Here is a 26,271-nt window from a genome sequence, read left to right as displayed (position 1 = left end):
AAAGAAATTCAGAGAAGTCAGATTCAGAAACATCTGTATTCCTTCATTCATTCCCAAGTGTTTGCTGAAAGCACTATGTTGAGCAACAAACACGCACATATCACACATCCCTAATGTCAAGATAATTATTCTCAGATTAATGTTGTCTCTTCACTAGCATATCAACAGGATTTTTAAATCATAAAATGTTCTTACGAGGAACAAGAAAAGGAGAGGGAGGATAAGAAAAAGGAGGGAGGAGGAGGAAGAAGATGAGCAAGAGGAAGAACAGGAAGAAGAATCAAACAATACTCTCAATGGGCTAAAGTCTCCAAATGAAGTTCAAAGCCATCCATTATCAAATTAAACCATTAGACTCACAGCTGAACATAGACACAATCAACTCATTTAGAGATCCATGATGCCAAACCTAAATATCAACTTGATGAAGAAGATCTATGCATTTAATTCACAGCTGCTATATTTCAGACACAAGATTTTTTAATTGACACGCTCTCCCTTTTTTTTTTTAAAGATAAAATCAGGATCTTCCATCATCTGCTTACTGGTCAAGTTCCCCTATTCTTAGTTCAAATTTAAAATCAGACTTCAGTGCTCGCTTCGGCAGCACATATACATATAAAGTTGGAACGATACAGAGAAGATTAACATGACCCCTGCGCAAGGATGACACACAAATTCATGAAGCGTTCCATATTTTTAGCTGTTCTTCCACAAACTTCCACCAAAATGGAAATTTGGTTGATGGAAAATAAACTGTTTCTAAAAAAAATAAATAAATAAAATAAAACCTGACTTCGGAACTAATTTCACTTAAATATGGGATCCCAAAGAGTATGTCTATCTGTAAAGGCGGGTGCACTGGAGACTATAGTTCTCCATTTAACTCTTGAAATGGTAGGACGGGCAAACACAATACCACCACTTTATGCAAGCTTGTCAGAGGAAGCACTGGCATGGTAGGCTTAGAGAACATCTGTTTCCAGTAGCAGCAATAGATGGAAGGAGAAAAATAAGTTCCTGGTGTCTGCACTGAATAATGCCTAACGCAGTGACAGAAAACACAGGGCTCACAAACATTGTCATTTTTAAAGCATAGAAAATCAGTTCCTTAAAAATCCTGTGGTGGCACATACAAAAATAAGCGCTATTAATCCTTCCCTTTACCTGAAATTACCCCAGAGTGTTAGTTAAGTAACTCACTCTCTAATTCATTCTGATCATCACGTGTTGTTAGTTTGTGGTCTTTGATAATGTGTTGAAAGCTCTGCTTTTGGCTACAGCGCCTTAGAAGTTTTGGCGCTACTTCTTTGGTGGGCCTGTCTGTGATTTTTTTTTTTTTTTTTTCATCTTAAAGCACAAAACTGTACAAACTGTGCAGGACACCTGTGTCAGACAGATCCAGGTTCGAATCCCAGATCACCAGTTACTAATTTTGTGGTCGTCAGCAAGTTACTGACCTTGTCTTAGACTCAGTCTCCTCTCCTGCTCTAAAACCTTCCTGCAGTATTGTTAGGATGTGAAGGAGGTAATGATGTCAGCACTGTGCCTAACTCACAAGAGGCTCGCAATAAGTGGTAGCTATTATTAGTATTAACATCGACAACTTTTTTCCAGGTGGTCTATGCTTCTGTTTTATTTCCATCTGCAAAATTGGAAAGCAATTTCAAAAGTTTTATCTCAAATTATGCTCTTACAACCAAGATTTTCAGATTTTCTTTTAATTATAAGTCTATCCTATGGTTACAGGCTAGTAAGAAACCAATACAAATTCTATACAGTCTCCCAGTCCCCAGAAGGCAGTTGGACCTATGGAAGCAGGCAAGCATTACAGAGACTGTGTTTGTATACCCTTTAACTCTACCCCAGTCTGCTCACGAAGTGAACCAAGAGGCAGATGCCAAACCTCACTAACAGGCTCTTGTCAGACTCACTGGAAGAACATGGGACACCATGGCTGATTTTTGCTACCACCAGTCTCCTATTGTTACTGGGGCTAGATCCCCAACATGACTACTACAAGGCTGACACGCGGACGAAAAGTGGCCCAAAACACATTGTTTTAGCCACAGACTATTAGATTATGAACAAAGATGCTACCTCCCTGTAATATTAGAGACTGTTGTTACTTAGAGATACGGTGGCTCAAATGGTAAAGAATCTGCCTGCAATGCAGGAGAACTGGGTTTGATCCCTGGGTTGGGAAGATCCCCTGGAGAAGGAAATGGCAACGTATTTCAACATTCTGGCCTGTAGAATCCCATGGACAGCTTTTCCGGTAAGCAGTCTGAGCTGACCCCTAAAAATGGTGCGCTATTCACTCGACCCAGAAAACCCCACAAAATCATGCAAATCAAGAGGTTCAAATCTTCGTGTTCACTTTAAGAACACTCGTGAAACTGCCCAGCCCATAAAGGGTATGCATATCCGAAAAGCCACCAAGTATCTGAAGGATGTCACTTTTAAGAAGCAATGTGTGCCATTCCGTCGTTACAATGGTGGAGTTGGTAGGTGTGCACAGGCCAAACAGTGGGGCTAGACACAGGGTCGGTGTCCCAAAAACAGTGCTGAATTTTTACTACACATGCTCAAAAATGCAGAGAGTAATGCTGAACTTAAGGGCTTAGATGTAGATTCTCTGGTTATTGAGCACATCCAAGTGAACAAAGCCGCCAAGATGCGGCGCAGGACTTATAGAGCTCACAGTCGGATCAACCCCTACATGAGCTCTCCCTGCCACATTGAGATGATCCTTATTGAAAAAGAACAGATTGTTCCTAAACCAGAAGAGGAGGTTGCACAAAAGAAAAAGATATCCCAGAAGAAACTGAAGAAACAAAAACTTATGGCCCGGGAATAAATGCCACAGAAAATAAATGCAAATAAAAGTAAAAAAAAAAAAAAGAATTCCATGGACAGAGAAGCCTGGTCCGCTACAGTCCATGGGGTCGCAAAGAGTCAGACACGATATAAGCAACTTTCACTTTCACTGAGGTCTAAAGGGAGATTTTAGTGAATGGAAATGAATGGGCAAATGGATTCCATAATTCAACTCATTAAGTAGACAACTGCCCTGGTCATGTGTTAAATGTGATTTGGAGGTCTAAAGTCAAAGCCTGGCTAACATTTGCTCATGTTACCTCCTGTTTAGGCCCTTTGTACAGACAAGTCAGCAGGCTCCATAAAAGCCGATTTTACCTTGCCTCCAGCTACCATACCAAATGCTTCAGGAGAAGCATTAAATTGAGATCTCTGACTCCCAACATACCTGGCAGTCAATCAAAGCTGTCACTTGACTCTAAATAACATACTATCTCACAAATGCCCCATTTCTTCTGCTTCACATATAAAAGAGTGTGAGCAGCTACCAGAGAGCCTCAGACAGGTTTGGCTTGGCTTCTTGCCAGCAGAGGTGAAAAGTTTTGGGTGGTTCAAAGCAGTGATGGATTTCCTTCTGTCACGAAAACAATCTCCACAGCCATTCACACCATAAGTCTGAGGAGGTCAGCCACAGCTGGGGAGACAGACACATTTCTTTTAAGTAAAGAAACATCTGCCCCCAAACCTGAAGTAATAAGTTTCCATCTTCATGTGACTGTGGCTTGGCTTTTGATCTCTGCTTCTAATATGACAAGCTCTAGAAGCAAAGGACACAAAACTACTAACAAAAAGGTACCCTGAATACTACTAAGATGGAAAAAACCTTGAACATACACTTTGTTTTTAAGATACACACACAAAAAGGAATGACGTTGACAGATGTGAACCACTGCTCTCCTACACACACTTGTCATCTTCTCCTAGGCACTGGCCTGCCTGTCAGTCCATCCTGTGTTGACCTCTGCTGCTTCTTACTCCCAGCCTGCCTGCCAGCACCCAGCCTCCAGGTTCCTCCCCTCTCCAGTCTTTCTACCACCTCTTTCCCACCCACCCTTGATTTTCTTCTATCTTCTCAGGTGTCCCTATATGACTTCTTACTAAGAGCCTTAACAAAGGCATAATCATTAGCTGCCAAAATCCTAACGTTTGTTTTATGAGAATTATCTAGGAGGGCAGAGCTTCAATGAAGATAAGGTCTAGAGAGTGAGATGATAACAATCACCACCAAGGGGCAGGAAAGCATCAGAGAGCAGTGGTAGAAACCGATTCCAGAGTCATACAGAGCTGGCAATGACCAATGACTGCTAGAAGTAGCCCCTGAACAAACATTTCACTTTATCATACCTCCTCAGATGCATGGTGAGTTTTTTCTGTTTCCCCATTAGTTTACCATTTAATAGTGTGTGTTGTTAGGACAGGAGACTTAGTGAGACCTCAGAGCTCTGTACAATTAATGAATTCTATTTTGAAGAAGGCTCGTGTGTGTGTGTGTATATATATATATATATATATTCCCGGTATTTAGTCTGCAAAGTTTTCTTGATTCTGCTAAGAGGATCATATGTCAGTTTCTTATATAAAATTCAGCATACAAAAGTTTCTTAATGATTCTAATTTAGTATTTTTGAAATTTAAAAATAAAAATATTCTTACATACTTAAGAACAGGTTCTAAGTCCCTTCTCAAGACCTAGAGTATGATTATATAGATTAAAGTTAATGATAAAATATTTCTTTCTATTGATCATTCACTCAACAAATGTTTCTGAGTCAACCACAACGTGCAAGCCATTGCCTTAGGCTCCTTGGAGGACAAGACAGTGGTCTGTCACTAAGCCTTCCTTTAAGAAGCAGCATTTGTAAAACATATGTATATAAACAGCAGAAAGTAGAAAATATTGTAAGAAGTATACATATAAAGCACTCCAGGAGTTCAGAGAAGGAAGAGATCAATTTTAGTTGAAGGACTCATGGAAAAGATGTGGGAGTGGGACAGTTTAGACAAGAGGCCATTTCATCATGCATTACCATGTCAATTTCTGTGACCTTCTCTAGTAGCCAAATCTCCTGTGGAATCTACAGATTCTATGTCTGATGTCAGTATTCTTATCCATAAAACTTCCCCAAGCTACCTCTCCCGTTCATTGACATGAAAATATAAGAAAGAACATAAGGATTTAAACTCTTAAATACAATTAAATTGGTAAAGGGACTGGAATATAAGCATAATTCACTTGACTAAGCCTCAAGCCCTTTGTATTTGATAGCAATAATCCCATAGCAACTAGAAAACACACTTATCTTATTAACGAGACTGGAATTATTTTAATTAGGTAGCTCCACATGCACCAACTGTTAGAAATCAGACTGTTTTGAAACAGTTGTTAATGACTTAACACGGCAAACGTTTCCCTGAATTTCAGGGGGAAATCTATGATTGAGACAGATGGGGAAGAGCCTGTCCCTGCTGTGTAGCAGAGGAACAGCCTTGTGGGCCCAGAAACACATCTTCCACTGGGATTTAGCACAACAATCCTAGAGACACCCAGAAAGACAATCAGAAACTTTGGTAACATCTGTTACATTAAAAGTTCAAAAGTGGCACTAGCACACATCTAATAATGAAGAAACGCTTCATCTCAGAAACAAGTCTCTAAATTTCAGAGTCTCAGAACACCTAATAAGAACATCAGAGCACAAGGTCTAACCCCAGCCTTGTGGCTAACCTGGGTGAGTGTGCTCTCTACCTCTACTAGATCCTTCTCACTCAGATAAGAAACAGGAAGCATAATGGAGTTCTAGTCTGCTTCACATCCTGTTGGAAAGGAGGTTGTTTTCAGTTATTATTAATTCGCAGAAATGCTTTAAACCTTTGAAAAGGCTGTTAACAAATTTAAAGAAATATTTCCAGGGCCATCTGAGAAGGTACATGCCCTAGAAATTCTATGTTCAAGAGATATGTATGTGGCCTGCCTGAAACAAGATGGAAATGTGTTAAAATGCAACAACTAAAAAGGAATACATTTTATGTTTTAGCAGTTGGATAAGTACTATCCTTCACAGTACTTCACAGGTAAGTTCTAGTCTACTGAAAGCAAGTATGTCAAAAAATGGCATACTGATTTCCTTTGCTCTTATTTTCTGGCCTAAGTAGGAAGAAAAGTAATAGAGTTCTCTTCCAGCCAGTCTAGTCTTTTCCTATACCTGAGACAAAGATATATTGGAGAAAGTAAGAGGGAGAAGAGCAAACACAAGCATAATAATACTTATTTCCAAGGTCTGTGGTACTCTGTACCTGCTATTTCTCCAAGGGTGTGATGAACAAAGGTTTTTCTGCCTGGCATGCCTGGGCTCCCTGGGCTCCAAGGTTTGGGAATATGAAACAATTGTTATGTTTCATAACACACACACACACATAGTGTTTTATAGAAGGTTTTGCTGTTTGGACAAGACAGAAGTTCTTTTGATTATAAGGCTGAGGGGCAAGGTAGGTATGGCTTATAATCCATTTACTGATGGATTTCATGGATTAAATTTTTCAGAGTTCTAATCTAATTTTACAAGATGGAAAAAACTTACAGTTGTTACCAGGTACAATAACATTTTTAGTCTAGGTATTTTTGTGATATAATATGCATTGTGATTTGCACATATAATGAATATAAGAACTGAATCATTCTGCTAACAAACGCCTTTTCTCCTCTATTTTTCTAGTTCTCTCATAGCCAACTCTTCTATCAGAGCTTAATGACCAAAGGGCCAGTCTATTGGATCTGGCACACTGCCAAGTTCACAAGGCAATGAATGCTTCAGAGTCAACATCTTCTCTAAGGGATGAGAGTTGGATGGAGAAGTTAAGGCCACAAGGCATCAATTAACTCTTAAAATGATAAGTGGAGGTACAGCTGATGCTGTTTACTATTTGTATTCCAGAAAAGATGTTTATGAATTCTTAGTGATTTCACTTATATTCTAATATTTTCTCTTATAATTCAGTTATATTATGGAAGAATTACTATAAACCTGGCTATTGTTTCTGTTTTTCCTGCTTGGTAAACACATTTTTATAGGGTAGGCTTAATAAGATGCCTAGGAAGCAGACTTCCTAAAAGTTGCAAAGAATGGAAGAAAATAACAATAAAGGGAGTTTCTAAAACATCAGCACTGCATGTGGCAAATACACAACTTTCCAGTTCCACTGAACTGCTTTAGTTCCTCAGGAAGAACAAGGAGTTTGGATCAGGTTTCTTCTAAGGTCCCTTCCACCTAGAAGATTCCATGTTTCTCAAAAGTATTGTTTATTTCATAATACACATAATCAGCAAACACTTTGAGGAAAAAGTCCCTAAAACCTCATTCTTAAAGCCAGTACTTTTTTTCATCTACTCTGCCATGACCATAGGGCCACCAACATGTGTTAGAAATTAACCTACAATTAAAATGAGCTTTTCAAGCAAATCCTGAACTATCACCTCAAATTCTTGAAAGAAAAAGTGAACGAAGAGAATTGTTGCTCATGTAGAGCAGAAGGTACAGTTACTAGTCACTTAAGAACCAGGCAACAGAGTATTTCTCACATAGAATTTCTTCAGATCATGTTTCATTATTCATTAAACTTGGAGCTGAATCCTTTCCAAGCTACTGCAGGGTAAAGGAATCAGTTCCAAGCTTCCAGCTGCAATTTATGACTCTCATCCTTGCTTCCTTGTCCTCCTTGCAATGTTATACAACATCCGCCTCAAGAACTGGGAGTTTCACTCCACCCTTCTCCTGCTGTGAAAAATTGGTGATAATCATAGGAAGAAAAATAACAACTGTTAAATAATATGGTTGTAAGCTTAAAACTAAAAAAGAGGTCACTCATAATCATACCTATGTCTACTGACTCCTATGTTATTAAAGAGCAGAGAAAAGTGTATCTTTCAGAATCAAAGAAATTCAGCCTAGAGGTCATTTAACTCAACCTTCTCTCAAATGCCTAAATTGTATCAAGAGCAGCCCCACAGCACCTCCACTAACAGAAAACTCAAGGCTTTCAGACAGAGAGCAGCAAATCCTGAGACCATTCTATCTGAAAGCTCTGCTTTGCATTAAACAAACAAGCCAAAACATGGCCCTGTCATTTCCACCAACTAGTCTTTGCGCTGTTTTTTTAAGATATAATTCATATACCATAAAATTTACCCCTCACACAACTTTTAAGTAATGTGGAATATGGCTAATTTCTCTCCCACATCATAATCCTTCAAATACTTAAGAACAATATTGTATGCCTCTTACTACTAAAGATGTACATGTCCTTCTATCAGTCTCCATCTGAGACTACGGAAAAGCACACTGTCATCCAGTCGCAGTGACGGAGGCCACACTGGGCATCCTACAGCTTATCTTCATCTTAGGTTACATCTGCCTTATCATAAACATGGCAAATAATGAATAAAAATAAATTATACAACTGTAGAAAACATTTCATTGTGAGAAGGAACACGGATTGATTGTATTACTGTGAGAGGGAAGAGGCAAACTAATTAACAGACGTTTTTGAGATACAGAAAGAAAGGGATCACTGAAAAAGAGAGAGAAGCCTAGTAGGTTGGGAGGAGACCTCACTGTACTAAGGATAACAAAAATAGCATTTAGTGAGAAACAAATAAGAACACATTTAAATGAAGAGTTTAGGACCCATCTGTGAGGATAAAACAATAAAATGACCAGAAACAGAGGAAAATGGTAATTTAGTGAACTAGCAAATAAAGTGAATATATAGGATAGGATTCTTTTTCAATCTTTCCAAAAGAAAATAATTCTATCTTCAATGATGTAAGCTTCGATATACAACTTTCTCATTCATAATTCTCACCTTGGATGGAATGAAAACAAAACATAAAGAAAATCCAAACAACTGTTTCTAAAACAGTAATTTGGCTATGTTATGGATAAGACTTTATTTTCAGTCAATTTCTTTATTTTCAACTTTGTTTTTTAAAAAGTGATGGCCTAAGTTCTCAAAAAGTGATGGCCTAAGTTCTCAAAAAGTGATGGACTAAATTCTCTGGTTTTAATACTGTAATGAAAACCTGTTCAGAACATGCTGTTGTTTTTAACAGATGCAGCAAAACTCCAGATCAAACTCTTCTGATCTTAAATAAGAAGTGCTACATTTTTATGACGTTTTGTCACCCTTAAAAACTTCAAGTCCAGCTGCAGGGTCAAAGACAGCCACACTTGCAGATCCTAGCTATGTGGAGCCAGGAAAAGCAACTGCAGAGTTAGTCAACTCTTTACAGAAGGCATTCCCACCACTGTTCAACCATGTTTATCATATTTAGTAATCTAAAAGCAAACTTCTTCCAAGAGTCCATTACAAAAACATAGTCTTGGAAAAGATTTTTGGTTCAAGCAATCATTCTTCTCCATCTGCAGAACCTCAAGAAGTGGTTCTGCAAAAAAAAAAAAAAAAAAAAAAAAAAACCTATCCTTTCTGCAAGAATTCATTAGAAATCAGTGCTTATAAGACAGCACCATGTATCTTGACAACTAAATGAGAACTACAACCTTCCCAAAAAGGCACAGGATTAAATGATGCCTGCAAGAAAGCACGACTTTCACAAGAACACTTATAATGTCAGTTTAATGGCCTTCACACTACTGATGACCTCCTCAGTTCCAAAGGCAGTGAAAGAAGTACCTTAAAAAAAAGAGTAGTTCTAACCACTAAAGGAACTTCAACTACTACAACTACAGCTATAGCTGAAGCAGAAGTACACTGCCACGAAAATTCAGCTTTGCTGAATTTTCTTCTGCTCGTATAGGTAGCAGTACACAAGCAGAGACAAACAACACCAGCATCATTTACGTTTTCCTCACCAGAGACAAGAGAAACAGTCAGAACTAGAGTCACCAGTCTGCGATCTGGCAGACAGGACCGTCCCACACAGTCTCCAGAATTCTCTCCACAAGCTCTAGACCCTGCTGGGGTTTCCTAATATAAAGACCCCACTCAATATGATTTCAAAATAATCAAATACTTCAAAGCATAGCAATTTCAAAATAATAAGAATAGTACAGTCACATAACTTATGAGAATAGTGAAGCCAAGTTCTATAAGCAGGCTGACAAGTCATTGTTAAACCTTGTCCCAGTTGGAGAGCAAAGCTAGGACTTCAAAAGTTCCCCCAAAAATATGCCTTGATAAAGAACACAAGCTTCCTCTTTCAGACATCTGAAAACCTGTCACATAGAAGATGAACGAAGACTGTGCCAGATGGTCAGATTCAGTACCTTAGTCCAGCTTTGTTACCCCCTGATTAGAACTATTAGCGCCTCAGCAGTTAGCAGATCTTACCCCTTTTCTCCATAGCTGTGTCTTCCCAGTTCATCTTCTACCACGCGGTCAGAGAGAGAGAGAGAGAGAGAGAGAGAGAGAGAGAGAGAGATGATCATGGTTCTCTGCCAAATGTGAAAAATATTTCTTGGATGTTCACTGGCTCCTAAACAAAACCAAAACTCCCTTTCTTGGCATACAAGCCTTCACAATGTGACCCAGTCTCTCTCTCATGCCATGCTTCCTTATAACTTCCCACCAGACTCATGAAGATCCTGCCACGGTGATCTTTTCCACCTACCAGGTTTGCCAGATATTTTCACAATTCTGTGCCAGAATACCCTTCCCCCATCCCTCCTCCACCTGACAAAATTTTACTCCATTTTTTGCGCCAACTCTGCTCTCAGAGTTAAAAGTGTCTTACTCTACTGTTTTGTTCAACTCACAGTTTTAGCATGTACTGTGTTTTTCCGTAATACTTCCTCTGTTTTTAGGAATGGTGATGCTTAGAGACAGAATGTGCAGGAAACAAAGAGGTGGGCTGAAAGCAGATAGGAATGCAAAGTAGTTAAGAGGCAAACTTTCTCCATTTAAAATATTTTATCTAAAGCCTTGGTTGTCAGCTCTTTAAAAAAGCACCCCACTTGCTGCATTATTTAGATCACTAATGCCTGGGAGCACATTCACATAGGCTTTCATAAAGAATTTGGGCTTAATGACTCCTTTAAGATCAGACCATTTCTAAGCACCTGATGTAATACTGATAAAACAATGTGAATTGGATTTTATTTTCATGAAATATTGAGAATATATGAAATATAAATGCTTAAATGCTACAGTGAACTCTGGTACTTTAAATGTTAACAGTGAACTCTGATACAACAACACAAGAGTCAACTCTACATATGGACATCACCATATGGTCAATACCAAAACCAAACTGATTATATTTCTTTGCAGCTAAAGATGGAGAAGCTCTATACAGTCAGAAAAAAGAAGACCTGGAGCTGACTGTGGCTCAGATCATGAGCTCCTTATTGCAAAATTCAGGCTTAAATTGAAGAAAGTAGGGAAAACCTCTAGACCATGCAGGAATGACCTAAATCAAACCCCTTATGATTTTACAGTGGAGGCTACAAATAGAGTCAAGGGATTCGATCTGGTAGACAGAGTGCCTGAAGAACTATGGACAGAGGGTCTTAACATTGTACAGGAGGCAGTAACCAAAACCACTGCAAAGAAAAAGAAATGCAAGAAGGCAAAATGGTCATCTGAAGAGGCCTTACAAATAGCTGAGAAAAGAAGAGAAGTGAAAGGCAAAGGGACAAGGGGAAAGACATACCCAACTGAATGCAGAGTTCCAGAGAACAGCCTTCCTAAATGAACGATGCAAAGAAATAGAGGAAAACAATAAAATGGGAAAGACTAGAGACCTCTTCAAGAAAACTGGAGATACCAAGAGAACATTTCATGCAAAGATGGGCACAATAAAGGACAGAAACAGAAAGGACCTAACAGAACAGAAGATATTAAGAAGAGGTGGCAAGAATACACAAAAGAACTACACAAAAGATTTCTTAATGACCCTGATAACCACAATGGTGTGGTCACTCATCTAGAGCCATACATCCTGGAGTGTGAAGTTAAGTAAGCCTTAGTAAGCATCACTATGAACAAAGCTGGTGGAGGTGATGCAATTCCAGTTGAGTTATTTAAAACCCTAAGAGATGATGCTGTTAAAGAGCTCAGTTGTGCAGTAGTTTGAACATTTTTTGGCATTGCCTTTCTTTGGGATTGGAATAAAAACTGACCTTTTCCAGTCCTGTGGCCACTGCCAAGTTTTCCAAAACTACTGCACAACTGAGTTCATTTCATATGGCTAGCAAGGTAATGCTCAAAATCCTTCAAACTATGCTTCAACAGTACATGAATCGAGAATTTCCAGATGTATAAGCTGGATTTAGAAAAGGTAGAGGAACCAGAGATCAAATAGCCAACATTCACTGGATCATAGAAAAAGCAAGGGAATTCCAGAAAAACGCCTGCTTCAATGACTACACTAAAGCCGTTGATCATATGGATCACAACAAACTGGAAAATTCTTAAAGAAATGGGAATACCAGACCACCTTACCTGTCTCCTGAGAAACTTGTATGCAGGTCAAGAAGCAACAGAACTGGATATGGGACAACAGACTGGTTCAAAATTGGGAAAGGAGTATGACAAGGCTGTGTATTGTCACCTTGCTTATTTAACGTCGATGCAGAGTACATCATGTGAAATGCAGAGCTGGATGACTCACAAGCTGGAATCAAGACTGCCTGGAGAAATACCCACAACCTCAGATATGCAGATGATACCAGTCTAAATGGCAGAAAGCAAAGAGGAACTTTGTCCCTTGGACAGCAAGGAGATCAAATGAGTCAATCCTAAAGGAAATCAACCTTGTTTATTGGAAGGACTGTTGCTGAAGCTAAAGCTCCAATACTCTGGCCACCTGATGCGAAGAGCTGACTCACTGGAAAAGATTCTGATGCTGGGAAAGATTGAGGTCAGGAGGAGAAGGGGGTGACAGAGGATGAGATGGTTGGATGGCATCACTGACTCAATGGACATGAGTTTGAGCAAACTCTGGGAAATAGTGAAGGACAGAGAAGCATGGCATGCTGCAGTCCACGGGGTCACCAAGAGTTGAACACAATTTAGCAACTGGACAACTTATACTGACACCAGAAGTAGCCTGGAGGCCAGCCACAGGGGTTAAAAGAGAATCAATTTTGAAATAGAAAAACTTATTTTAAATGCATAATTCAGGAGGAACACTTTATATTTCAAAATATCTTGTCAAAATTATTTAAAATCCTAAAGAAACAAATACATTTTTTGTTGTTGCTCTTCAGTTGCTCAGTCATGTCTGACTCTTGGCGATATTTTTAGAATTTTTTAATTAAGATTGAGGGTTTAAAAAACTAGGCAACTTCTCCCCACCATTCCCACGAGTTGTGGTCTATATCACTTATAATACTGCCAGCAGAATAAATGAAGGTGGACTATTTGCTTTGGGTTGTTCAAAAGCAAAGTACAATGACAGCCAAATGACATAAAGCCAACAGAGTTTTGTAGAAAGCTGTTATATTTAAGCTTTGAGGTGATATTATGAACAATGAGGAGAAAGATAAACTACTGACTAATTCAAACTCAGAAACAATTCTCTAATTCATCATGAAACCTAGAAACATGTCAAAGCTTTGATGATCTTAAATATTCTTATTTTCAACTATTCCTGTCAATCATTAATATACTACATCATCATCTAATTTTGTTTGCCATGCAGTACATCTGAATGGAACTTTAATTTCTCTTCCATGTACAATGAGTACACAAGAGAAAAAAGGCTGTACTCTGGCTCAATCTCCTGTGGCTGGAATTCACACCAGGAAATGACCTTTCAGAAACAAACACCCTGCACAGATGCAGCACAGCTCTCTAGAGAGCAGCAGTAAATCTGAAGTTGATCAGGCTGTAACTGGGGAGTGCCTGGAGGAAGGACTATTTGAAACATCTGGGATGCTAACTACAACCTTCTAAAATAATGTAAGGTGACAGAGAGTGTGAGGAGAGCCCAACGTGTTATGTTCTTAGGAGCTGGTTCTTGTCAGACCAAGATATCGGAAGATATTGAGAAGACAGTTCTGAGTTGAAAACTGCAGCAGAGTTGGCCTATGGTGGGAAAAGCATTTTCACTGGAGACAAACCATCCAGAGGCCTGTGCTTCAGAGATGTAAGAGTAATGTAGACATGAGGATGCAACAGGAACAAGTGTCTCAAAAGCCAAGGCAGTCTGTCCAAACATTTATATTAGTGGGTGGGGAAGGGGAAAATTGAAGAGAGAAGGACAGGCAGGACAGGGATGTGTAAGCCAGTCCCTGAGGGAAGGAAAGTGAATATGCAATGATCTAAGCACCAAAAATGGAGCAAAATTCTGTTAATTGCCTAATAAATTCATAACCATATAGTTCAATGTTCAATTTTGTATAGAAACTTCAAGAAATATTTTCCTTTGAAATAAATAAGAGTAATAAGCAATAATCAGTACAGTATTTACAACTTTTAAAAATCATTTAAACAGGTTGGACAGACTTGATCAACTTTCTTTTAATATTTTAATTGCATAATTTGTTGAATTATAGCAAAACCAATGATCTAAAACTGTAATCCAGTAAAATATCTGAGACAGGGTCTCAGAGTCTAATTCACAAGTTTAATTAAAATTGGCCTAATATGAGCACTGCCAGATGGATTGACAAGTGGCTCTGAGATCACATAGGAAAATGATAAAGGAAAATATGTCAAATGGGAGGAGAGTCTGCTGCAAATGCCAGGGTTGGTACTGCATCTGAGTTTAATTAACACATTCCTTAAATGACAAGAGAAAAATAAGATAATATCAGATAAATGAAATTCCCTTGAGGTAAATAAGAGAAATTTTAAATGAAGGAACAATTATAGAAAAGTGGAGACTATTCTTTGGAGGCGTGCAATAGCAATTATAATTTTTATTAGAAAAAAATAATACATGGTACAGATTTAAGGGGAAAATCCATCATTTTACTGAATCAGAATTGAAACATATGTTCAATGTGACTCTAGAACTATGGTGAAATCACATTTGGAAATTAAAAAGAAGTTTAAATAAAGATTTGCTTGTAATAGACTACAGCGACCAAAAGTAAATATAATTTGAAACTCCCTTTTATAGAAATGATAATAATGTATTGCTTTACAGTTTCCTAGATGCTTTCACATATATTATCCTGTGAAATCCTCATAACAGCCCTCTGAGACAGGCAAGGTTCCTTATCCAATTGTGCAGATAAGAAGCCCGAGGCTCTGAATGGGTACATAATGCACCTGTGATCATACAGCTAGGACACAGAAGAAATGCCAGCAAACCTCAATTTGCTGACTTCTGTTTCCATAAAAGAAAAGGATCACATCACTGGAAGAAAAGCTTATGCTACTGCAATTGTAAATCTTCCTTCAGTGCTTTATCAGGCACTTCAGCCTCTAACCTGGGCAACATCCAAATAATGATGTGACTTATTAAAAGGGCCAAAATAATTTTTAAAAAATATTTAAATACCAAATGATATGTTTTCTACACTTTACAACCTTCAAAAAAGTTTAAGAATGTTGAAGAGTTCCAACATTCAAGGTTAAAAGTTGAATTTTCCTAAACACCTATCTATGAAAGAGGATGCTCTAAAAATTGCCTATTTTTCTTATGCAAGTATACAGAACTTGAAAAAACACACCAGAGGAGGCAATATCAATTATTACAAAGAATATATTCTTCACCTCAGGTTCCATTAATTTCAGTGTATTAGATCACAATATTCTATGGATTGATTGTTTTTCCTCTGCCCTTTTAAAGATTTCCTCTTAGCAAAAATATTTATTGAGAGTATACTAGAGGAAAATATCATACTGGTACAGGCAGTTTTTGAATAATTCTAAACAGTCTCAGCAGGCACTGCCCTTCCATGTATCAGTCTGAAGTGATGGATCTGGAACATCATGTGGTCATTACATACTGAATACAACTCCTCCCAACCTCCACACCCAAAGAACTTTTACTTTACTGCAAACAAACCAGAGGAAAATTTGCCAGGTTGTAAAATGGAATTTGTGCTACTGTTGTTATACTCCTAGAATATTCTTTTCTTACATCCATCAATCTTACTGCTTCAATAAAACATGACAAGTTAGAGTGAGCTCCAGAATGGCTTGGCTCAGTCTCATCTCTCCAAGGTTTTCAGTTACCCCTACCTATGCTGACGAACCATGTGGGAAAGCACAGAACACAACACCGAAACAAAAGAGATAGTAATATGCTTTGCAAAAAGAGCTAGGAACATTTGAACCAACAGGAAGACTGCAGTCAAAGGAAAGATTTAGAACTCCTATGATAAAACTTCATTACATTCATTCTATCAGCAAATATTCACTGAGCACCTTCTCTATTTTTTTTTAATTTATTTATTTTAGTTGGAGGCTAATTACTTTACAATATTATAGTGGTTTTTGCCATACATTGATATGAATCGGCCATGGGTTTACATGTGTTCCCCATCCTGAACACCTTCTCTCTATATAAAGAATACATTCATAGAAAATGGCACATCCATACCACAGGCATATTATTAATAACTTCCCATAAAGCAATTTTTCAAAGGAGTTTCTTTTAACATAGTCATTTTTTCCTCAGTTTGGAAAAAATTAAGGAAAAAACATTTACTTGAACAATTCCAATGAGGACTACCTTATGTTGACATGAACCTTAGGAAAAAGAATGAAATCACTGTGTTCTGTGTTGGAAAGAAATTCTAAAAAGGCAGACAACATATGGCTGACTTAGATGACTCAGGAATTTACAAGATTTAGATTCTATCTACCTACCAAAAGCTGTGGTAGACGTGTTCACATAATTTTATTACTAAGGCATATGCACATGCATTTTCATTACATCAGTAAGTTACAATACCCCAAGTCAAGCTTCCTGACAGAAAAATGGCACGACATTTGATTACTAATGTACTTATCAGACCAAGCTATAGAAAAGTTGGTAGCTCTGAGCCTAAAACCTCAAGCCCTCTGACTACAAAGATGCAGACGGTTGGTATGAGTCTTAACCCAGGAATTAATGTGGCTTTTAAAACATTAGCTATCTCTTGCTCTCAATGGTACTATGCCATGGCTTCTCTAAAATATGATCAACTTCTTAGAATAATCCCAATACACTAAAATACAGAGAGATCTTTTACCTTTTGTCTGACAGTAACTAAGAAAACCCAGTTTTAAACAGCACACAAGCATAATCTACAATGGAGGCAATCTCTCAAGACTCGGGCAAAGAAAAATTAAAAGGGAAAACCTTGAGAAGACAGTAATTGGGCCATTGGAGTCTCTTCTCACTAATTATCCCAGAGTGGCCATTAGCTACGTAACCAAGGAGGAAAGTGTGTCAGACTTCAGCGAAGCTGTGTCTTCAGCATCTTATGGAATGCACCCTAAAGCCACTATGTAATTAACTGCCAGGAAAATGCTGAGCGAGTAGAATAAAGAAGCTATAACAAATCAAATATACTGCACAGTTCAACCTCTAATGACAGCAGTTGAACTGCTTAGAACTTCAAAATACTCATCAGCATCCATTCCTTTTCAGAATCTCCAGAATACAGATCTTTGGTTGAGTAAAGAAGCAAAAATACATGCTTTATTTATTCTATAAATAAAATTATAGAAATTCTCAGCAATATGACTTGCTTTATCTAGCTGCTCTTCATAATGTTACAGGAACACAACTATCGGTGATGCTCAAAGCATGGGCCACAAGGAACCTATGGGACTTTTCCAAAAAACTAAGAGCATGATATACTGCGGTCAAACAAAGGAAGAACAGACCAAAATAGGGGAGAAGGGATGAGTCTTGAATTTAATGGAGGTACTCTCCATTAAGACTTTTCAGTAATTCATCTATTCAACAAATATTCAAATATTTAGTACAACATCTATTAAACAAAAATATATTGAGTACCTATGTGCTTAGTCACTCAGTCATGTCTGACTCTTTGCAACTCCATGGACTGTAGCCCACCAGGCTCCTATGTTCATGGTGATTCTCCAGGCAAGAATACAGGAGGGGGTTGTCAGGCCCTCCTCCAGGGGATCTTCCCAACCCAGGGATTGAACCCAGGTCTCCCGCATTGTGGGTGGATTCTTTACCACCTGAGCCACCAGGGAAGCCCAAGAATACTGGAGTAGGAAGCCTATCCCCTCTCCAGGGGATCTTCCCAACGCAGGAATCAAACGGGGTCTCCTGCATCACAGGTGGATTCCTTACCAGCTAAGCTATCAGGAAAGCCCAATAATAATCTTCCCAATCCAGGGATCAAACCCAGGTCTCCCACATTGCAGATGGATTCTATACCAGCTGAGCCACCAGGGAAGCCCAAGAATATTGGAGTGGGTAGCCTATCCCTTCTCCAGTGATCTTCCCCACCCAGGAATCAAACCGGGGTCTCCTGCGTTGCAGGTGGATTCTTTACCAGCTGAGCTACCAGGGAAGCCCAAAATAGTAGAGGAGGGAGTCCCTAGGTGGGCTCAAATCACCAGCCAAACGTGTTAATCAATTGCACCACAGAGACTCTTACATGCCTATAACCAACAATAAACTCCAATTCCACTTAAACATTGAAATTTCAAGGATCAAATAACTAGGCATAGGCTGAAACATGCCCATTTGTTTTGTTTTGCTTTAGGAACACAGGAATGAAAGGAGGAAAACTGTATTTTCAGTGAGCAATGAAGCTCATAAGGAATGAATGTTATCTTCCAAACCTGGCAAGGCAGAATCACAAGGAACTTAGAATCTTGAACCCTACCCAACATCTACTGAGACAGACTGAGAGCAAAGTCTAGAAACATATAGTTTTTAAGACTCCTAAGCCTAGACAATTATAATGATTGGCTAGGTGTAAGAATCCCGTTAAATATAGAATCAGAACCAAAAATTCTATGTAACTATCTGAAGCCATAATTGCTCACTGTATCACCATTTCCTTCTTTCAAACTTATTACATGAAAAAAGAAAAAGAACATCACTGTTTTAAAATACTTTCCCATTTCTACTTCTTGAAATTCTACCCATTGTTCATGACAAATTAAAATGCAAATTCTTCCAATAAGCCGTCTCTGAGTCCTCAGCAGGAATTGCTCCCTCCCCTGTGTTCCATAGCACTTTACATTTCTTATATTCTGCCTGTATTACAAAAGGTTGCTTATTGGTCACCCTAGCAAAAAATTAATCTCTGTGACACATGGAACCTTACCAACTGAATCTCTGTATCTATTCCAGCATCTAGTTCCTTGCTCAATGCAGATATTCCATACATATTTGTTTAACTGAACTAAACTTATAAACCAGAACAGAATTTGTCTTTTCTTTCTGTGGGGGGCATTCTTAAGAAACACTGATGATTCAAGACTCTTGCTGAAAACATGATGTTAAAACAGCAAATTAACAATCTAAATAAGAAAACCACCACCTCTAGGCATGGTATGTCAGCATTCTGGTTAAACCAAAGCACTGACTTAAAAGCAAACTGACCATGACAAAGAAATTGCTTATTTCACTTAAAATCTCAGAGTTATACACTAAATGTAAGATTATACAGTTTCTGTTTCATTTCTTCCAAGTATTAGAAATACCCAAACAGCTTAGAATTCTATTTTCCCAAATGCAACTCTAAGTAAGACTGAGACCCAGTGTATTTTCAAGAAAAGAAGCTATAGATTATTATAAGTAAATGTCCCCAAATCCCTATTATGGAATATTAACCTACGATCTATAAGAAGTTAGGTAATTCAAGTTACCAACCTTATCACGAAAGGCTGATTTGTCATATCAGGCGAGCTGGATTCTTTGGCAGCTGCTACTGGTGTTTGTACAGCCCTTGTCATCACCCCAGATGACTGCTGATTGACAGGACTAATTGATTTTTGTTTTAATCGTAAAAGAAGACAGATGAAAGCTTTTGGCCACATGACTAACTGCTCATCTTGAGTAATAAACATGCCCCTTTCTCTCCCTCCATATTAAATAACTATTTTTAATTCACTATTAACTAATTAAATAGGACTGCAGTAATTAAAAAAAAAGAGTATAATGCAAAAGTTCAAGTATATCTCTTTGAAAAAACAGATTTCTTCTTCTAACCTGGATACCAACTAGGAATTACTAAATACAAACACAAAGTGAAACTTAAGTATTTTCCTGGTAGTTTCTCTTCTCTGCAGCTGCAAGAATTCTCAAAACTACTCTTAAAAATATAGAGATTGAGAGGGAAAACATGCATATGCCTTAACTCTAAACTTTTTTTCTCCCTAAGCACTTGAAAGAAAACAATTTAATTCTGTTTTTATAATCACAAAACCAAGAAACTCAACATTTTAAACAATTTTAGCTGAGATACACCTGGAAAAGAAAGTACATGTCTACTTTTTGGCCTTCTTTTGGCTATATTTTATATTAACCAATATATACTCATATCTATAATGCCACATTTTATCCAAAAACTATGTATCAAACTTATGACTAACCAAATAAAAAAATTATTTACCACTAAAATGGTGTAAGTACAGAGAGACCTAACTCTGCTATATAAACTGTGTGTGACCTGCAGAGGCTAGTGCTATTACTGACCAATAAACCAGATGTTCAACAGTACAAAAAACATCTTCATGATCCAGATAACCACAATGGTGTGATCACTCACCTAGAGCCAGACATCCTGGAATGTGAAGTCAAGTGAGCCTTAGAAAGCATCACTACGAACAAAGCAAGTGGAGGTAATGGAATTCCAGCTGAGCTATTTCAAATCCTAAAAGATGATGCTGTGAAAGTGCTGCACTCAATATGCCAGCAAATTTGGAAAACTCAGCAGTGGCCACAGGACTGGAAAAGGTCAGTTTTCATTCCAATCCCTAAGAAAGGCAATGCCAAAGAATGCTCAAACTGCCACATAATTGCACTCATCTCACATGCTAGTAAAATAATGCTCAAAATTCTCCAAGTCAGGCTTCAGGAATACGCGAACCATGAACTTCCAGATGTTCAAGCTGATTTCAGAAAGGGCAGAGGAACCAGAGATCAAATTGCCAACATCCGGTAGATCACTGAAAAAGCAAGAGAGTTCCAGAAAAACATATAGTTCTACTTTATTGACTACGCCAAAGCCTTTGCCTGTGTGGATCACAATAAACTGTGGAAAATTCTGAAAGAGATGGGAATACCAGACCACCTGATCTGCCTCCTGAGAAACCTGTATGCAGGTCAGGAAGCAACAGTTAGAAGTGGACATGAAACAACAGATTGGTTCCAAATAGGAAAAGGAGTACGTCAAGCCTGTATATTGTCACCCTGCTTATTTAACTTACATGCAGAGTACATCATGAGAAAAGCTGGGCTGAAAGAAGCACAAGCTGGAATCAAGGTTGCCAGGACAAACATCAATAACCTCAGATATGCAGATGACACCACCCTTATGGCAGAAAGTGAAGAGGAACTAAAGAGCCTCTTGATGAAAGTGAAAGAGGAGAGTGAAAAAGTTGGCTTAAAGCTCAACATTCAGAAAACTAAGATCATGGCATCCGGTCCCATCACTTCACGGCAAATAGATGGGGAAACAGTGGAAACAATGGCTGACTTTATTTTTCTGGGCCCCAAAATCACTGCAGATGGTGATTGCAGCCATGAAATTAAAAGACACTTACTCCTTGGCAGAAAAGTTATGACCAGCATAGACAAGCATATTAAAAAGCAGAGACATTACTTTGCCAACAAAGGTCCGTCTAGGCAAGGCTATGGTTTCTCCAGTAGTCATGTATGTATGTGAGAGTTGGACTATAAAAAAAGCTGAGCACCGAATAATTGACGCTTTTGAACTGTGCTGATGGAGAAGACTCTTGAGAGTCCCTTGGACTGCGAGGAGATCCAACCAGTCCATCTTAAAGGAGATCAGTCCTGAGTGTTCATTGGAAGGACTGACGCTAAAGCTGAAACTCCAATACTTTGGCCACCTGATGTGAAGGGCTGACTCATTTGAAAAGACCCTGATGCTGGGAAAGATTGAAGGCGGGAGAAGAAGGGGACGACAGAGGATGAGACGGTTGAATGGCATCACCGACTCTACGGACATGAGTTTGAGTAAACTCGGGAATTGATGATGGACAGGGAGGCCTGGCGTGCTGCAGTCCAAGGCGTTGCAAAGTGTCAGACATGACTGAGCGATTGAACTGAACTGAAACCAGACGTTCAGGAAAGAGCCACAACATTCCTGGTTTACCTGACAAATCAGTATATCAAGATGCTCTATGGCCTCAAATTGTGCTCCTATGTATTTTACTTTCTTCCTTCCTTTTGTCCTGCATCCACTAACTATAGAAAAGGAATTGGCACATCCTATCCTGTTCTATCCTTACACATAACATGCAAAAGCATGCTCAATGTATGTTGTCTTTCAAAATTAAACACATAAAATTTCAACACTAGAAAACTAATTTGTCTCAATCTAGGAAAATATAAGTAATAGAGTGAAATCTTCAAAAAGAATTGTTCTGATTCTACTTTACATGGTAATTTACTGACTCTTTGAAGAAAGTTACAAATAAGCACAATATCAAAAGAAAAGAGGGCAATCTCACCCTCCAAAAAAATCTGCATTGTATTTCTCTGTTGACTAATGAGGTGGAATGTTTTTCCATATATACTAGCAGTAATTATTAATTTATGACTGATTATGTGCATAAAAAATAACACAAAAGAAATGATGCAATTATATAGTTCTTTAAGGCATTTATCAAAAAGCCTATAGTTGCTACTTTAAATCAAGAAGAGTTACCAAAATGCCTAGTCAAAGGAAAAAAAAGCAAGATACATTGTCTAATATAAGTTTTAAACATTTGACATGGATGTTATGGTCTTCGGTTGTATTTCTCTTTAAAATTTTAAATGACTATTTTTAAGAGGAAAGGAGTAAATGAAGTATCTCTGTTAAATCAACAAAGCAGTAAATGTTACACTCAACACTGTAACAGTAATAATACAATGCTCAAAAAACATGAAAAGCAGGCTGTCTAGCTCTCACTTTATACTTGAATGATGTCCCTGCTAAATGATTCTGATAAGCAATAACGGGGTCTATATACAAATGGGCAAATGTATGGATGGATTTCAGACGTTAGTGGTTAAAAGCTTTTTTTTTTTTTTTTTTTGAATCATGCTCCCCTGGTGGCTCAGCTGGTAAAGCATCCACCTGCAATGCAGGAGACCCCGGTTTGATTCCTGGGTTGGGAAGTTCCCCTACAGAAGGGATAGGCTTTCCACTCTAGCATTCTTGGGATTCCCTGATGGCTCAGATGGGAAAGAATCTGCCTATAATGTGGGAGACCTGGGTTTGATCCCTGGGTTGGGAAGATCCCCGGGAGGAGGGCCAGACAACCCACTCCAGTGTTCTTGCTTAGAGAATCCCCATGGACAGAGGAGCCTGGAGGGCTGCAATCCATGGGGTCGCAGAGTTGGACACGACTGAGTGCCTAACATAGCACAGTACAATGGACCTCACAAACAATGATGGCATCTTTTCACTTGTGATTTAAAACCTTGAATATATCTAAGTTTGATGTATTCTGCACCTTTTGCCATTCAATAATAATACATAAGTTTAATTTTATTCAGGCCTCAATAAGAAGCTTAAAAGCATTTTGAAATCCAGAAGAGAAAGCCCTTATTCCCTAAACACTAAAATCTAATTTTTATTTTTAAACTCAATTATATGTATTTTAAATACATTGATAACATTCTCAATAATGCCTATCAATGGATAATACAAATTGCCATTTTCTTATTTCTAGTCACCTACCTCTTCACTCAAAATACTGACGGCTTAGTTCAATATTTTTCATGAAGAAATACAGATATTACAAACCATGTATCTGATAAGAAAAAGATTTCTGGATTAATAGTCAAGAACTTAAAAACCACTACATGCCCCTGACATTCCTAAAGATCTCTGGATCATTCTAATTCCTCCAATTTGCAAAAGATACTACAGCATATAGCTTCCTCCACAAAATTCAATAAAACATGACTGAAAATTTTAGGTGACCCCTTTCAGACTCTTGATTCTACAAATAATGAACTAAAGTAATTTACGATGCCATTAAAATAAGTCCTGCCATGCAAATAAACTCTAAAGTCCATTAAGTTACATCATTATAGTAGCTACATTAACCTTATCTGTGTGTACAAAACAAGAATAGTACTTTCCAACCAAGATGTCCATCAACAGATGAACGGATAAAGAAGGTGTGCTACATATATACAGTGGAATGTTACTCAGCTGTAAAAAAGGAACAAATTTGAGTCAGCTGAACTGAAGTGGATGAACCGAGAGCCTGTTACACTGAGTGCAGTAAGTCAGAAAGAGAAAAACAAATATATGCACATATATGGAATCTAGGAAAATGGTACTGATGAACCTATCTGCAGGACAGGAATAGAGATACAGCCATATAGAACAGGCTTGTGGACAGTGCAGGGGAAGAAGAGGGTGGGGCCAATTGAGAGAGTAGCACAGAAATATATACATCACCATGTATAAAACAGATAGCCAGTGAGAAGTTGCTATCAATCAAGGGGAATTCAGCCCAATCTCTGTGACAACCTACAGGGGTGGGGGCGGAGGTTGGGAGGGAGGCTCCGGGAGGAGGGGATACGTTATGGCTGGTTCACACTGTTATACAGCAGAAACCAACACAACACTGCAAAACAATTATCCTTCAATTAAAAATAAATTAAGAAACCAACACAATACAGTAAAGCAATTATCTTTCAATTAAAAATAAAGTTAATTTAAAAAATTTTAAATTTTAAAATTTTAAAAATTTTAAATGTAAAAAAATTTTTTTAAATAGTGCTTCCAAGAGCTGATGATGGCCACTATACAGCACATAGACCATCATGATAAAGAGAAGGATGGTGGTGGAGAAGGATGGTGCATAGCAGGGAAAAGTCAGTTTATGCTAGCAGTAACCCAAATGTGGGTATATTTACCAAATGGTTGAATATACAAGGTTGCTGGGTAGCCAGCTATACTCACTCATTAGCTAAGCAACTTACAGGTGGCACATGGGCAGTGCATGCTCTATCAAGATCACAAGTTTCTATATCACTCTTTGCAATCTCTAGAACAATTTAACTCTTGAAATTCTATCTGGAAATGACAGGTGCTTTGGCATACTTAACTTATGTATAAGTAACCCTATGAAACAACTTGAAAATGATACCTAATAACTGCACATAAAAAGATGCAATAAAAGATTGTCCTTTCACAAGGAAATTAGGCTCTGAATAATTATTTGCACCACACACTTTACATTCCCACAATAAACAAATAAACAAACGCGTCTTACTGTTCAACATCTTCCTGCCTTTGCCAATGGTGATGGCCTGCCCAAAATGAAACTTTCTCACCTCCCTCAAGTGTGGGAAACCATCTCTATTTCCCTCACATTCCTTTCTTAGCCAATCCACGATCCATAGTACACACTTTCATCAGAATACTCAGAACACTGTACTATAACTGAATATTAATATATACCTCTCAACTACACTCTGGTAAATATAATGCCATTTTGAGGCTGTTTTGAATATTATTTCTTTATCCAGGCCGCAGTATAAGTCTGATAACAATTTCCTTTTAATACAGTCCCCAGTAAAAGCATCTCATACCTAACTCTGTGTTTGCGTCTTAGCTGTTCCTAGTAAAATTCTTTCTTACCACTTGGCTTTGAGAGGAGGTGATTTCTCACCTCTGGGCTTTACCATACCAAACTATAACCACATTTAGTCAAACATTTAGATCTTTGCTAATTTCCAGTTAGCTCCTATCCATATGTTCCCCTTTCACAAACCTCCTGGATTAAATCAGTAAGGAATGGCTGCTGGCAGCTGTATGCCGTTCAATTTTGCTACCACTAAAGCATGTGAATATTTCATTGTTTAGGCGTTGCAGAGACTCTCAGCAAACATTTACTCTGGGTTCTTGGACTAGAAGAACATTTGTGGTAGGCAAAAGGTAAATAATAAACCACAATGCTACTCAACCAGTGACCTAAAAACCTTTTGACATCTGACTCTACTGCTTACTAAATCACTGTGCATATAAACAAAGATTCAACCCTTTGTTTCTATTACCAATTATATTTCTAAAACATACTTGTTCAGTTATTTAGTTTATATAAAATAGGCTATAAAGTAAGGCACAATAGTTCAGTGACTTGTAAGCTAACATAAAAAGTATCAGAATATGAATTCATCTGTAACTGACTGACTACATACAGCTGGATGTGTCATAATATAAGCTGTCAGATCTCCAGTTTCCTCCAATGTGAGTCTATATGTAAGTTTCAACTCTAATGAAGTAATGTTCATGAATCTTCAGTCTG

General features: G+C 38.1%; 1 protein-coding gene and 1 non-coding gene across 4 annotated transcripts in view; one reads left to right on the top strand and one right to left on the bottom strand.

Moving 5' to 3' along the window:
* Positions 1–26,271, bottom strand: part of TTC28 (tetratricopeptide repeat domain 28) — a 575,569-nt gene that overhangs the window by 364,178 nt on the left and 185,120 nt on the right. The gene's annotated exons all lie outside the window — the stretch shown is intronic.
* On the top strand, positions 592–701 carry LOC133058077 (U6 spliceosomal RNA). Its single transcript, XR_009693201.1, has one exon. It is a non-coding gene; the product is annotated as a U6 spliceosomal RNA (small nuclear RNA).

This window comes from Dama dama, chromosome 5 (genome assembly GCF_033118175.1).
Source record: "Dama dama isolate Ldn47 chromosome 5, ASM3311817v1, whole genome shotgun sequence".
Classification (NCBI taxonomy): Eukaryota; Metazoa; Chordata; class Mammalia; order Artiodactyla; family Cervidae; genus Dama; species Dama dama.
Note: the sequence above shows the minus strand (reverse complement) of the source record. Positions and strands in the feature narration are given on the sequence as shown.